This window comes from Sturnira hondurensis, unplaced genomic scaffold (genome assembly GCF_014824575.4).
Source record: "Sturnira hondurensis isolate 20B ecotype Veracruz unplaced genomic scaffold, ASM1482457v3 Scaffold0021143, whole genome shotgun sequence".
NCBI lineage: Eukaryota > Metazoa > Chordata > Mammalia > Chiroptera > Phyllostomidae > Sturnira > Sturnira hondurensis.
The window spans coordinates 25387055-25400185 of NW_028093774.1; the positions used below are offsets into that span (position 1 = coordinate 25387055).

General features: G+C 45.4%; 1 protein-coding gene across 4 annotated transcripts in view; it reads right to left on the reverse strand.

Moving 5' to 3' along the window:
* Positions 1-13131, reverse strand: part of RAD51B (RAD51 paralog B) — a 519294-nt gene that overhangs the window by 34750 nt on the left and 471413 nt on the right. The gene's annotated exons all lie outside the window — the stretch shown is intronic.

The window sequence follows — 13131 nt, forward strand, 5'->3', positions numbered from 1 at the left end:
ATATCAGTCAGGGCCCACAAGAAAAACAGGACTCACTGCAGGTAGTTTAAGAGAGAGACTTTAATGTTGGACACTAGTTACACATGTGTTAGAGGAGTTGGAAGGAAAATAGAAGACAGTGAGGCAAACTGAAGATTAGTAACAGTAAGAAGCCATTGCCTCCCTAGAGCTGGGGTGGCAAGGGAAGAGGGGCTGGCACTACAGCCCGGAGGTCGGAGCTGCCCAGCTCCGACACCACAGAGAGGTCATACAGGAGGAACTAATGTTACTGCCCGAGACACCACTGGAAGCAGAGAGGGAGGCAGAAACACATGACTTCCCCATTCTTCTGCCCTTCATCCTCTTTCTAGGGTCCTAAACCAGGCAGAATCCATGCAAAGGAAGCTGAGAAACGCAGATTGCTGGGTTAGTTTCTTGTGATAGCAAGCAGAGCAGAGGAAAGGCAGGGATTCCTGACTCCCAGTTTGTAGATGGAAATCTTTTAGAAAGTCTTGAAACATAGATTGGTAGTTCTCCCAATTAGCTACTGATTCCATAACCTTGGACTTGAAGTTTGCCAGAATTCACTGAAGAGGGAGATTCAGCTATCCACAGGGCCCTCTTCTCCATGAGCTCTTTTGCAAAGGTCATTTGCATCTTTCACATTTTTCACCAGGGGATCCCAAGCTTTGTTTTTCATACCTTCTGATGACCAGCATTTTAAAAGAAGGAAAAAAGCACTGAGGATGGTGAAGAAGGGAATGATTGGCTAGAAACGATGGGAAAGGGGGATTTTGACTAAAAATTCTGCACAAGAAGAAACCCCTTTTTCTCTCCAAGCTAATTCCTAATGGCAGTCATCAAGGTCTGGGTGGAAGAGCGAAAGCAGCCACAGGCCACATAATCAGAAAACTATGTGTGTCCCGAGCCAGGCCCGCTCTTTTCTTCCTCCCAGGCCTGCTCATGCTCCTGCACTAGCCCATTCGGTGAGTGATACTCTCACCCACTCACATCACACACGGTCCCTTTTCCACTCTCCTTTCTCTGTGCTGCTGCTCCTGCCTCCTTGTCATGTCATGTCTCTTCCTTCTTTTCCATCTCAATGGCCACTACTTCAGTTCAGGCCCTCATTTTATTGCATCCTATTTCAAACCCCTTGAAACCAGCATGGCAAACTCCTGCCTGGAGAGGCCTGTAAAGTGCTGATGTAAAATCTGATGTCACAGGTCTGCTGGGAGTCACTCAGAGGAGATCTGAGAGACTTCAGGATCAGGTCTGATTTGTTCTGCCTTTCCTTTCCTTGCTTTGGCTTTATAGACAGGCCCCATTCTCCTGGTCCCTACTCACTGTACAGACAGCCATATACCCTTCCCAGCATCACTAAAGACAGGCCATTTGCAGTTTCCACCTCAAAGTCTGTGTTCATGCAGCTTCCTTGGCCTCCTTCCCCACCTACTCGGCAAATACTGATACACCTTTCAAGTCTTATCTCAAATATTCTGCCTTCCTCTGAATCCTTCCCTGACTATGCCTTCTCTTCTGAGAGTTCTGGTCATCGGGTATTGGTGCCCATGCTACTCTGTTAAAACTCTCTCAGCCCCTTCTTGTATTTACATGTCTATTTCCCCTCTGTGGAGTGTTTCAGGGTAGGAAATTGGGCTTTATGGGGCTGTACAATGCCAGCATTTGGCACACGTATCTACCCAGAGAAGACCTGAAAGTAGAAAAAGGGGGGAAAGGGAGGGAAGAATGAAATGAAAAGGGAGTATCCAGCACAAAGAATATTTAATGTCTAGTCTAGATAAAAATAGAAGAGTTGTAAGAGGACCCACATCTATGGTTGGAGCACACACAAAGGACCATTATTACAATTACACTCTCTAGAAGATTTATTGCTAAAGATTTTAAGCCGTAATGTACACCATCTTGTGACTGGGGAAAAATATTAGATTTTTAGGAGATGAAAAAAGTGACCAGGACTTCACAGATGCTTATGGTAGTCGCTCAGCCAACTTGTCTCAGTGGGTTTTCTTTGAAAATACTTGGCTTTTGGACAATCAAAACATATAATGAGACCCCCTATGCACAGGGGTCCTCGAGACAAATGAAGCCTTTGGTAGAAATGCCTGCTGTTTAATTTAAACTGAGATTATAGGCTGGTCCCTGGGAAGAACTGATCTACTCAAGTCAATGGGATCAAACGGTGACACACTCTTAGTGGGGCCATCACAGGGACCTTGGAGCAGGGTTAAATGAGAATGGGGGGATCGGGGTTGGAAAGGTAAGGTTTTGCCAACATGGAGTCCTAAGTAGGAAACGGAGATCAGTCCCAAGGAGAGCCTAACATTCCAATGCAGATCAGGACAGAAAAGTATATCTGTAAAGAACACTGTATAAACAGCTACAGCTAAGAGAACAGCTTGGTAGAAGCATGGCTGTTGAAGGGCTGGAGGCCGTACTGGATCTACCGAAGCTTTGCGTGGTAAGGAGGCACCTGTGAGGACGGAGAACTGCCAGTTTCCCCATTTCACTGGACACCGACAGAGTCTTCAGTAGTGAGCTGGGATAGTACTTTCAGAGGACAACAGACAGTTCAGAAAGGTTTTAAAGGTAAACCCTAAAATTGATTTCAAGGTGGGAAAAGTGACTTTGCAAGAAAAGGGAGTCCAGGGAGAGATGTCACTTATATGTCATCTTGTGGGGGAAGGGATGTCTTTACTGGGTACATCACTGTACTGCCTGGCCCTGCAGGCTTTCGCTGGAGAAGGTCATGGACAGGTGGGCACAAGTCTGTCCTTCCTGTAGGCAAGACTCTGCAGAGATCCTCTGTTTTGACAATAAATGGAAAACACTGCAGGTGAACCTAGAACACGGGAAAGATGCTGGCCAGAAAGGCCAGAACTTGGAAGCTGAGAGAAGAGGGGCCTGGATATGCCCTGACTGGATGGCGAGGCTCAGAGGACCTTGTCCCATGGAGCTCATTCTTCCTCAAGAATGTTCCGTTGCCAAGCAAAGCCACAGTGTTATAGAAAATAACTAATGATTATTTAACAGAGAGAGAAAAAGCTCTCTCAAAGCAATGACTCATTCCATTCTTGGAAGGGATCATTCCACCTGGTACAGCCATCGAAAGTAGCTGCACTGGTGGTGGAATGGAGAAATTTTCCAAGAGGCATGTGTGACGAGTTGTACATTAGCATGGAACTCAGTATAGGATAATGGTTAAAATCCAGGGATGGGGGGAGAGCATATAGATGCATATGTGGGGGACCCTTACAATCCATGTGATTTAGAGCAATTTCTAAAGCTCTACAAACCTCAGTGTACTCATCTTTAAAGTACACCTAGTAATACCTACTTCATAGGGTAGTTGCAAGGCTAAAGCAAGAAAATACCCACAAAGAAACTTAAGAGTAATTGGCACTACGGGAAACACTTAATAAATGGTTGCGTAGACAGAGCAAAGCAGTCGGAAAGCCAGGGCTGTGGGGGCTTTGGGTGATTTGTGCTCAATCCCTCCCAGACATACCAGGTGCTTCAGTTCTGCCTTTTTAAGGTTCATAATGACATGACTCATTCTGGAGGCCTGATGCTCGGATAAGCCTGTTACTTAGAGTTGTGGATCACAATGCCAGCTCAATCTCTCAGTGCCAATTCTGAGTCAAGAACTCAGGAGGTTGCGCAGTGGGCTGCAGCCACTACAGCTTGGCTCTCCGAAGGTGTTCTCACAGTCATGGTCCCTTTGGTAACAGTAAAGCAAGGGTCCAAGACTCAAGCACATATGCTCTTTGTCCTAGATGCCAGGACTCAAGCTCTGCTGAGCCAAGAAGGAAAACTTTCAGAAAGAGACCCTCTGTGGAAAAATCTCTGTTTCTAGCACTTGAACTCCAAGGCAACTGCCAGGAGCCATGGACTGATTAAAAAAACCTAGGCAAGGTTATTGTGCGTGGAGAGAGCGGCAACCACGTAAGGAAGGAGTGAGTGTATCTACGTTACGGTAACAGGAAACGGCGTATTATTAGAGCAGCAGAAACCAGGAAGCTCGGTGACTTCTACGGCTGTTGACAACAACCACGTATGCATTGGATGGTGTTTAGCATATCTTAAAATGTCACGGTAACACAGCCAGACTTACATCAATTTAAAACAAATATGCTAGAGATATATCGGCTTCATTTTCCCTGATACCTCTACCACGTTAAACCTTTGCTTGCTTCCCATCCCCTACACCTAATTCCATAAACTGTCAGGATTACGGAAGGGCCTGAGGCCCCACCCCACCCACGGCCCCAAACGTGCTGAAACTTACCCCAGCACTGTACCATGCTGTGACCCTCTGGGCCATGGCAGCCTCAGGGAGAGAAGCAGAGGCCACAGGCCCGGGAAGGGCACCACCTCAGGCAAACAAACTGCTCCAGCAACAGCATCCGGCTACGAATTCCCCGAGCCGAATCTGCTTAGGCTAATGTGTAGCAAGCTGTGCTTTTCAAATCACACGCATAGACAGGGTAAGGGGCATTTCTGAATCAGAGTCACATGCCAGATATAGTTCAAAGGCAAATAATGGCAAGGTCAAGAGAAAAACAAGAAGCAACTCATCATCTCCTTCCTAATGTCCCTGTCTCAGAGCACAAGGTGCTGTTCTAATATGTAAGCTATGGAGGTAAGCTAAATGACAGTCCAGATCTAGTCACGCTTGGGCAAAAATCATACAGAAAGTTAGTAAGAACCATTCATTGCAAGCCAAAAGAATCTCCACTTAGCCAGGGCTCCATGTTCCAGTACCTCATTTTATTCTGCCCCCCCACCTTTTTTAGAAGCCTGTATCTCACAGAACATGGGCTAAGAAAAAGAACTCTGGTTCTGGAGTTATACAAACTTGGTCTCAAATCTTGACACCACTATGGAATACTAGTTACTTATTAGTAATACTAGTTACTTAACCACTTAGCCCAGTTTCTCTGTTTGCAAAAAGGGAGATGGTAAGACCCGTGCCGAAAGGTTGTTGTAGGGCTCACGGAAATAACACACAGGGAGGGATCGGACGTGATACCTACAATCACGGGTATTCAATAAAAACAAACTCCTGCCTTCCCTAGAAAGTAAAGAAGGCTTAAATTAGCACCTCCTGGAGCACCAGGACAGAGCAATGAGGCTCTTCGCTACCAAATTTGGGGGCCCTGCAAGGGCAGGAAATGGGTCCCCACACAGGCTGCCTCCAGACTCTTGCTTCCTCTCCTCCACACCCAACTCTGACGCAAAGACTCAGACATGTGATAACCACAGAGCCTCTTTCCTGGTGAGAAGGGCAGATGAACAAAAGGCCAGGAAACTCCAATTCTTCCAAACCATCGCACACCTGTATGAAGACAGGTGACAGGAAGCTCAGGATTTAGGGGTGACCCACCAGGGGCACAAATGACAACTTGCAGGAGAGGGAACAGGAGTCAGCCTCGTCTGCAGCCTGGGCCTTGGGCCCATAGGAAAGTCATTTGGCTGGGAAGCCTATGCTCCTTGTGAAGTTCAACTTGGAAAAACTTTGTTACATGTTTGGGCCCAAGAGTCTCAAATGCTTTTATCTGGTAATTCACTGCAATGTGCAATGGGATGGTACCTTTTAAAAGTATTTTTCTGTAGAACCTTTTTATAAACCCGTGGTTGACACAGTGGATATAAGTATCACACCACCTACAAACCCAGTAATTTGATTGGGTTTGAGGACCTTTTTGTCCAGAGTTTACCTATTCAAAGTCAGCACAATACAGTAAAAGCAGCAATAGATTAGAAATCAGAATTGAATTCCAGTTCCATTTTTGTTTCTTACTAGTTGTGTGGCCCTAAGTCATTTCACCTCAATTATTTATCCCCATCTATAAATGAGGGGCTATACCAGAGTACGGGTTTGAGGACCACCCCTGTGAGAACCACCAGAAATGTGTGTCCTCACTGAATGGCCGCTGGGCCGGGGCCTGAGCACCTCCATTACTAGCAAACCCCTGTGATTCTTAAGCTCTCTGCCGTCGAGAATCACTGGATAAGACGATCTCTAGAGGGCACCTCAGGCGGGACATCGTCAGATCCTAAATGCTTTTCTTTCTAGCCCAAATTGTAAATCAGTTCATAGTTTATGTAGATATCGAATCCTTCTCTCCCCTTTGTTTTCTCACCAAAGATGTTGACCCATTTTCCTCTCACTCATAACTAACCAACCAAGGCTAAAGTACAACATCCTGTCCAACCTTCACTCTCAAATGAGCCAAATAAATTTCAGCATCCTTGACTCTCAGGTCACTGCCTGTCCAAGAGATCTTGTAGCTGTTTCCTATGTTGTTTTCCAACTGAGAACACTTTTCTTCTCTAGCCCGACAATGAGGGCTTCGGCGTGGCTCCAGAGCCTTGTGTCTCTTCTACTTCCTGCAACAGCTGAGATTTCTCTAGAAATCTCTCATCCACATATTTGCCCTGGTTTACTTAACAAGTTAGAGCTGGAAGGGTCACTGCATAAGATTTTGTACCAGACAGTGTGTAAAAATAAAACTAGTCAGAGCCGGAGGAGAACGACAGCGGAGATAAAACACTGGCAGAACGAGTGGCCCGTTAAAGGGGAGTCACCCAAACATTCTGTGAGCGAGCCGGTCATTCAAGTCCTGATGGCCAGAGATTGTGATCCTCAAAGAGAGAAATAAGGATGTGTATTGTTTTCTGTGAAAACAAGTGTACTCAATTTATAGTAGCATTCTTTATTCACAGATCTGTCTTCTCTACTTTTTGGTGTTAAGGTACCTTTTCCTTTTGGAAGTGGTGGTCACACTGAATTTTACAACTTTATTTGATGAAAAATGATATCTAAACTCTTATGGTGGTTCCCCCACCTTTGTTTTGTTTTGATTTCAATTTGAACTTGTATTGACCCCATGTGGTTGAAAATCTTCTGGGAAAAACTGACTTCCCCCCCCTCAGCAGAGATACATGGTCTGTCGCAGCCAGCATTTCTGAAAGGGAGACACCGTCAGAACCAAGGAGCAACTGTCCTGACGCATTTGTAGCTGGTGATTTCCAGTGGAACTTCTACAAGGGAAAGTTTTGTCTACTTCAGCCCATTCAAAAGCAGTGATTTTTTTTTTTAAGTACACTGACTTTTTTCAAAGGGAGCCCCGTGGAGTTAGTTTGTCAGTAGGTGGTGGGAAGACATTGATGTTCCTGTCTCGGATGCGGGGAAAGAAACAGGAAGTGTGCCTGTGGGTGTCTGTGCTGTTCTTTTGGGGGGCCTGTCCTCACACTCTGTGTGCCCCAGCTCGCCAATGAGCATGTGCCTTATCCCATACCTGCAGGTAGAATTTGCTCAGATTTCAATACATTTGCCTAAACAAAGAATCTTTTTTAAGAGTCACCCTCTGGGTCCCCCTTTCATACATTGTCCCCATCTGCGCCACACCTGGTAGACAGCACTTCTGATGGCAGAGTGTGGGCAGGGGCTGGGTGTCCTGCTTGAGCCGCCCTGAAAAGGGAGTAGACAGTTATACCCAAGGCAATGTACTTGGCTGGGATTCTCTGTTCCCTTTGCTATTTCTGCAGATATTTATGCTTAAAAAATAATTCTCCCACCCCTGCAGCACAGCCAAACTTCTCCTCTGGCTGGATTCAGGCACACACACACACACACACACACACACACACACACACGTCTCCTTGCCTAAAAACAGCAGATGAGCTGGGGTAGAAAACAAGAGAACAAACATGGTGTGACCTGGAACTATTTTACAAAGGGAGAAAGCTCATTTTTAAACGAGGACAGCTAAGCCTAAATTCCTCCTTGGAGGAATCTGGGAGTAGAGAAACGTACAGTGATGACTTACATCGGGTAAAACATCATCTCCAATGTCATTATTTGGGTGGATATGAATATATGCCTGACATTCATTTTTTTTCAGATTTTTTAATTTGTTTTTAGACAGAGGAGAAGGGAGGGAGAAAGACAGGGAGAGAAAAATCGATGTGAGAAACATCAATTGTTTAACTCTCCTATAGGCAAACAATTGATGTTGTTTAACCAGAGACCGAACCTGCAACCAGGGACCGAACCCACAGTCCAGGCCTGTGCCCTGACTGGGAATTGAGCCAGTGACCTTTTACTTTACACGGCGACACCCAATCAAGTGAGCCACATCAGTAGGGGCCATGTGTGACATTCTGGTCCCAAATCCACCCTTCAGCTTATCTGGGAGAAAAGATTTATCATCTTTTTTTCCCCCTTAAAGTTACTCATTAAGCCTTTCCAACCACAGAGGGGAGAACTTAAGATTTGTGGAAGATGACGACAAAGACTGTTTCTCCGTCCCCTCAGCCAAAGCCTCCATGCTGCCTCTTCCCCGCAAGCAGCTGTAGGATCCTTCCCTCATTCTGTCCAGCTCCATGTTTAGGGCTTGGCTTGCTTACACAAAGGAATCCCAACCAGGATTTAAAGGGAAGCCTGGTTCCCGCTCTCCCATAGCCCCCAGCCGGGGGCTCTACCAAAAGTTAGTCCTGTATTCAGTATTTTTATAGTGCTTCTATATAAGCATCTGCTTGTTATTATCAAGTCTGACGCTAACTGTTTAAACGGACAATTATTAATATGTTAACAGAACCACTAAACTGCACAGTTCGGCTGCTAATGGGAAGTGTGACTCTAAATAGGCAGCATGTCCTTCCCCAAGACCGGGTCCACATGTGAGTACAGGAGTCTGCATCCCTCTCTCCCTCTTTCAAATCAGTGTATTGAACGTGCACGTGTCCAGCACCGACCGTGCCTCTGGGGGTACACAGATATGACCAGTCACAGCACACAAGGGGCCCACGGTCCCCACACGCACAGAACAGGGACAGCGCTGGGTGCCACTGTGGGTGTGGCCCGGGGACTGGGGGCTGCTAGAGGCTGGGGTATCGGGAAGTCTCCAGAGCGATGGTGTTTATCTTTTAAAATGCAAAATGGACACGGAAAGAGGAATTACGTCACTGGAAAGGAAACACTGAATACTCCCAAGATGCGAAACAACGTGGGACTTTAGAAAAGCCTAAGAATTCAAATAAGAATCAGGAGCTTGAGTAATATTATTGGCCCCATCAACAACTTACGTCTCTTACTAGTCTCTTCCCTGTAACGTCAGGGTGCCTTCTGAGAAGAAGATGAAAATATTGTTATAAAGCCCACTTAAATAAACCTTCTGATGAAAAAGTCACCTCTTTCCAATTTGTTGAAATAAGAGTCATAATATTTATTTCATCAAGGGAGTGTGAAGCTTAGTTGGGATTAATTTACTCCTTCCAGGGCACATTAAAATTTATATAATCCCATATGTGGTTTGTAGGAACGGACTTCAGGAGGTTTAGATGAGAAATAGTATGAATGTTTCATCAAGTTTTTTCATCATTCTTTCCAGGATAACCACCCTCATGCTCTGGTTTTCTCAGTCCTGTGTTACAAGGTACCTGGTTCTGTGAGAAGTTCCCCAGGGAAGGCCCCGGCCTGCCCGGCCTGGGCGCTGCCGCCTCGTTCTTCACCACAGGACCTCCCTGTGCCACGGGCCCTCCATTGCCTCTAGCCGCGCTTGACTCACGAGGCTCATACAGCACCTCCTGTGTACGTGGTTATCTATTTCTCCAAGACGATTGTGAACAATGACAGGGCATCAACTTACTCATATTTCGAACCTCTTATAAGTATCTTACACAGTAACTAGCAGAAAAGAGGTGATTAAATAAAGAGTTTGTCGAGCTCTTTATTGGGTACACACACCCTATGGGTACACATAGGGTACACACACCCTATGCTCTTACACGGCAGAAGCCAGCCCATGTCTTCTAAACATACGATCTGCCCTCCTGTTTTTCATTTTTCGCTGTTCATCTTCACCCTAACATTGTCCCTTTCCTTTCTTAGTAACTGAATTTGACCTATTTCAGACAGGGGCTTCTGCACTGGGCTGTACAGTAAAACCACTCGGAGCAGCTTTACCAATAAAATATACACTGATGCCTGGCCTCACGAGCATAAATTTTGATTTGGTTTTCCCAGGTGGGGCCCCGGTGTTGGTGTTTTGTAAACACGCCTGATGGTCTGAAGGGCACCCGGGCTTCAGAAACGCTGATTTAAAGTGATTCTCAAGTCCCACCTTCTTCTGAAAAGACTGACTGATGGGCCTCGGAGGAGTTGACCTTCCTCAGCATTCAAAGCAGTTGCTGTCTTAACCACACCCATTAGGTAACCAATCACGTGACAGTCCACCAGCCTCAGTTTGGCCTTTCGCTGCTGCACTGCATTGTGAACACCCGTGAGTGTGTCTGCCTGCACGCGTGCATGAGATCGGGTACCCGGATCATCTCTCGTACTAGACCAGAAGAAACCTGAGGGCAGACACTGGCTTCTACTTCTTCGCATCCCCACACCACGTACACAGTGAACCAAATCATACTTTCAGTTATTTAACAAAACCAAGCCACTGAAAAAACAAAAACAAAAATCCCTAGTAGTGGCTGTTTTAATTCAACTCTAAGGACATGTCTTTGGTAAGAATAAAAATGTTGCAAAAAGGGTGGGGCAGGATTGAAGCAGAGGAGGAAAAGAGTAAATAAAAGTCAAATGGAAAAAAAGCTAAATTAGTCCAAAAGAAAATGCTTCCCAGCTTCTTAAGAGAGTTTTTGCAAACACTGAAGCAGAATAAACAAGAGAATTAACTTGGCTTGTTCCCTGATAAGGAGGTTTCTTCCTTGGTTATATAATTTTATAATGTTTCCAGGGTGTAAAGAAAATAACCAGCCAGGGAGGACTCCTTCCCTTGGACTATAGGATTCATCTCCTGGGTGAATCAGCTGGTAGATTGGACCCTCTTCCAGCCCTGTGATACCGACTAAGCCTCACGTTCAAGAGCCCTGGCGTGAGCTCAGTGTCATAGAAACACAATGAAACATAACCTTCATCCCTTGGTGTGGTGGCCGCTGCTTGAGCATTGAGAGAGAAAAAAAGCAGCAGCAAACAAAAGCTATCTATATCCGGTACCTCCCCCGGGTAGCTGGTGCTCCATAGTCTGCCTGTGGCATGATCTAGGCACATTCTCCTCCTAAGTGGTGTTAGAAAGACATACTGTTTGCAGCAATTACTGTAGTATATGTGCTTTTACCTTAAAAGCACATATACTACAAAAGGTTTATTTTCATCTGGCTTCTCCACTTTGTCATGACGTAAGGCCACAGGAAAGGCTCAGTGAATCACTGGGCACACCCTCTGGTCAGGTGAGACCAGGCCAACCGGTAGAGACGTGCTTTCTATATCAAACTTTGTCCTAGTCATCCGGCCACAAATTTAACAACTGGTCCCAAAAGGCAGGCACATTTCTGTAGATTAATGAAACAGGCGTTCTTTTGCCTGGGTTGGCCATTTTGACGCTGGTCATACTTTACTTGGATTTCTCATTATTATTCGAAGCATGATTCAAAAGCATTTAACTCTGCTGTTGATTGATTAGTAACAATAGTAACAAGTTGTCCTTTACAGACTAAGATAACACCGCTGACCCATTCAATAGGACATGAGCTGACAGATGCCACTGATCCATCCACACTTTGCTCCGGGTTCCTGTGACCAGTGGCCTGCATTTGACCTTATGATCCAAGAACCAATAGTCACCAAAATGTTCCAGTCACCAAAGAGACACAAACTAATAGCATTTGCCCTACCAGCCACTTCCTATTGACACTAACAAAGTAGAAATCACTGGTTAATTTATTAAAACAAATGAAAAAGAAAAATATGGTGCTAACTTCTTTATTTACTAATAAAAGTTAACTAGAATTAGTAAAACTGGGTTATGGGAGCCTGGAGTCCATGATACCACATATAACAGACTGAGCCACAAAGTTAGCATGTGTCATCTAAAGTCTAAGCAGAGAAAAACTATAAGTGTTCAAGGAGTGTGGTTAAGGGTCCCTGAAAATGACTGAATCAGCGCGGATGCACAAGGATGCTTCCCCAAGGAAGAGTTCGGGTAGCCGTGCTCGACGAACCTTAACCATGTGCCTGGTAGCTGCAACCATGGTTTATTTAACAAAATTTACAACCCAGGGTACAAACCGAAGGTCATTAGGTCCTGCAGTATTTCTGGATGTATTCCACTGAAAAGAGAAGTAGGTAATGAGCACGCCAGGGCCTGAAAACTCAAGAATGTTCTCCTAAACGAAAACAAGTAGCTCCATCTTCTCAGAACGTGGTGAGTCCATCATTGAGCTGGAATGTTATTTACACAGTCCCGAGCAAACCAAGAAGAATCCTCTGGTCTGTAACCAAGGGCACTTGGAAAGTTATGTCTGGAACAGGCAAAGGCTCATGTCTGTTTTCGATGATTCCTGACTCCTTGAAAAAGAGCCAATTTACCTAATGCAGGTGAAGGGCAACAACTCCCTTCCCACCACCTCTGCTGGAAGGACCACCAGCGTAACAGTTCATGTCTCCTTAATTAATAGCTTGGATTTGTTATGTGTCTAGCAAAATAGGCAAATCTGGGTTCTGTATTCTGCCCCATCTGACAAATCGGAATCAGCGCCCTGCCTTCCTTCCCCTTCTGTTTGCAGGGGAGGTTGTGATAGAACCTGGTCTATGAAGAGGGTAAAGCTGAAGCGAGACATCAGGAAAAATAAATTTCCTAATTAGGAGACATCTTAGCAAAGAGGTCAGACTGTGGTGGTCCTTTCTTTGGATGTGGAGGGAAGAGGACGGAAGGGGTAGAAATTAACCCTTCTGGGTGAAAGGGGGAAATTCTCATTTGAGGCCAAGACAGAAACCATAAATAAGAAGCCCTGAGAAAGTCATCATCCTTTTGGAGGTCTCTAGCATCATCCACTACTTTGAATTACTTGCTGGCTTATGAGTTCATGCCAAAGTGCCCAGCCGGGATCTGGGGAAGAGTTTATTCACTTGGCAAGGTCTGTCTGGACTCAGGTTTTTAAAGCACACTAATATAAAAAAAAAGCACCATTCAATTTGTACATGAATTATCTAGTGTGCAACAAACAGGGTGATCATTCACCCTTTACGCACAGAGAATCTGAGACCCCTAGAGGAATATACCCTGGTCACTTACAGGCTGTGGGCCAAATATCAGGAGGCATGCTCTCTCTCTG